Source organism: Cebus imitator, unplaced genomic scaffold, assembly GCF_001604975.1.
Source record: "Cebus imitator isolate Cc_AM_T3 unplaced genomic scaffold, Cebus_imitator-1.0 Scaffold5, whole genome shotgun sequence".
In the NCBI taxonomy this organism is placed as follows: domain Eukaryota; kingdom Metazoa; phylum Chordata; class Mammalia; order Primates; family Cebidae; genus Cebus; species Cebus imitator.
The window spans coordinates 8,926,863-8,930,239 of NW_016107320.1; positions in this window are offsets into that span (position 1 = coordinate 8,926,863).

A 3,377-nucleotide genomic window follows, 5' to 3' on the forward strand; every position below is an offset into this window, starting at 1 on the left:
CCCAAAGTAATTTATAGATTCAATGCTATTCCCATCAAGCTACCATTGACTTTCTTCACAGAATTGGAAAAAACCACCTTAAACTTCATATGGTACTTAAAAAGAGCCCACATAGACAAGGCAATCCTAAGCAAAAAGAACAAAATTGGAGGCATCACACCACCTGACTTCAAACTGTATTACAAGGCTACAGTAATCAAAATAGCATGGTACTGGTACCAATACAGAGATATAGACCAATGGAACAGAACAGAGGCCTCAGAAGGAATGCCACACAACTACAACCATCTGATCTTTGACAAATCTGACAAAAACAAGCAATGGGGAAAGGATTCCCTATTTAATAAATGGTCTTGGGAAGACTGACTAGCCATATTCAGAAAGCAGAAACTGGATCCTTTCCTTACACCTTATACAAATATTAACTCTAGATGGATTAAAGATTTCAACATTAAGCCTAACACCATAAAACTCTAGAAGAAAACCTAGGCAATACCATTTAGGATATAGGCATGGGCAAGGACTTCATGACTAAAACACCAAAAGCAATGGCAACAAAGCCAAAAGACACAAATGGGATCTATTTAAACTTAAGAGCTTCTGCACAGTAAAAGAAACTATCAATAGAGTGAGTTGGCATCCAACAGAATGGGAAAAAATTTTTGCGATCTACACATCTGATAAAGGGCTACTATCCAGAATCTGTGGAGAACTTAAACAAATTAACAACAACAACCAAAAAATACAACCCCATCAAAAAGTGGGCAAAGGATATGAGCAGACACTTTTCAAAAGAAGACATTTACACAGCCAACAAACATATGAAAAAAAGCTCATCATGACTGGTCATTAGATAAATGCCAATCAAAACCACATTGAGATAACACCTCATGCCAGTTAGAATGGCAATCATTAAAAAATCAGGAGACAACAGATGCCGGAGAGGATGTGGAGAAAAAGGAACACTTTTACATTGTTGATGGGAGTGTGAATTAATTCAACTATTGTGGAAGACAGTATGGCGATTCCTCAAGGATCTAGAAATAGAAATACCATTTGACCCAGCAATCCCATTACTGAATATATACTCAGAGGATTATAAATCATTCTATTATAAAGACATGAACACATATGTTTACTGCAGCACTGTTCACAATAGCAAAGACTTGGAATCAACCCAAATGCCCATCAATGATAGACTGGATAAAGAAAATGTGGCACATATACATCATGGAATACTATGCAGCCATAAAAAAGGATGAGTTCATGTCCTTTGCAGGGACATGGATCAAGCTGGAAACCATCATTCTCAGCAAATGGACACAAGAACAGAAAACCAAACACCTCATGTTCTCACTCATAAGTAGGTGTTGAACAATGAGAACACATGGACACTGGAGGGTAACATCACACATTGGGGCCTGGGGTGGGGGTCTAGGGGAGGAATAGCAGTGGGTGGGGAGATTGGGGAAGGATAGCATTAGGAGAAATACCTAACGTAGATGACAGGGTGAAGGATGCAGCAAACCACCACTATGTCATGTTTATACCTATATAACAAACCTGCATGATCTGCACATGTACCCCAGAACTTAAAGTATAATTAAAAAAACAAAGTCTAGATTCTTTGTACAACACATGGGCTCTCCTGAGCTGAATCCATGAATTTCAATTGGCTAAATGTCACTGTTTGGACATTTTGCTAGCCTCTCAAGTTCAATGACTCAGATCAAACCTGCCATTTTCTTCTAACAAACCAGCTTTTATTTAAAAAAAAAAAAATCTACTTAGTGTTTTAAATGAAAAGAATCAGTATTGTCCAGCCATTCCATACTTTATTTCTGCTCCCATTTTTCCTGCACCCATTGTCATGTCAGTGAGTTGACAAATTAGATGAAAAGTATGTTATAAACCAACATTTTCTGTCATTTGGCTTCTTATTTTCAATATGTCCAACCAACTAGTGACATATATCATCAGACGCTGAAACTGGTGTGTGTTGTACTGCATGGTTCTTGAGCAGTGGATCATACTTTTTTCTTGCTGTTGTCTCAGAGAACTTCTCTGGGCTCCTTCTGCTTGTCTTTTTGGGTCCCAACCCACGTCCTTTCTTAACACCATTTGCAATGGACTGAATCAAAATGTCTGTGTTAAAATTCTAACCCTTAAGATGATGGTAGTAGGAGGTGGCGTCTTTGGGGTGATTGGTGCCCTATAGAAAAGGCCCTAGAAACATCCCTTGCCTCTTCCACTATGTGAGGAAACTGCCAAAAGATGGGCATCTATGAACCAGGAAGCGGGTCCTCACCAGACACTATATCTGTTGGTGATTTGATCTTGAACTTTCCAGTCTCTAGAATTGTGAGAAGTAAATTTCTGTTGTTTATAAACCACTCAGCCCGTGGCATTTTGTTATAGCATCTTGAACAGTCGAAGATAGACAGCCTAGAGCTTTGGTTTTGTGTGTCATTTCTTTCTTTGGGTGATGATTTCCTTTATAACTTTTTCTGAGATGCCATATATCTACGTTCCTCTTCCTGTTGCTCCAAGTTAGCCCTACCTTATTCCTACCCTTCCTACTGCTCTCCTCTTCTGTGTTTTCCTTCTTTTTTTCATCATTAATCCAACCTCATTTAACCTCCTTTTTCCTTGCTTTCCTCATTTACCATTCCCTTCCATCCTGTGTTATTCCTTCTATTCTCTGTCTGCCTTGCTTGGAGACTGAAACAATGCCATCACTCCCCTGGTCAAAATGAAACCAACCTATAGATGAAAGTTTTTGGGACAAATAAAAATTAAACCTCCTGATTTTAAAGCTTGAAATTTACATTTGTCATATCTGAGTTCTTTCTTAGGAAACTGACTCTCAGGCATCCCAGATGTTATTAAGGAACTGGAACTCATCTTCCTTACGTCTCTCCCTAATTCCTGTTTTACTAACTGACTGCCTGCTTTCTGTTGACCAACTCCTCTTTCTTACCCCTCCTGATTCCTGTTTTCTTACACATACTATATTCTTTCTCTGCTATGTAAACCTCCAATTTTAGTTGGTTTGAGAGATTGATTTGAGACTGATCTCTCATCTCTTCATCTGAAGCACCTGAATAAAGCCTTCTCTGGCAATGCTTGTCTCTGTGGTTGGGTTTCTGTGTAGTGAGCAATGGGATCTAGACCAAATCTCTGGTGTTTTGGTATCAAAAACCTTCAATATCTCTTAATGAAAGAAAACATGTCTCATTCACATTTATGAGGCACTTCAACCATATTAGCCAAGCTTGTACTTTCAGGCTTAATTTTTATTATTCTCCTACAAAGAGCCTTGTTCCATTTAAAATTGGGGTCCTTGTTTTCTCCTAGTATTTCCTTTTTTTTTTTTT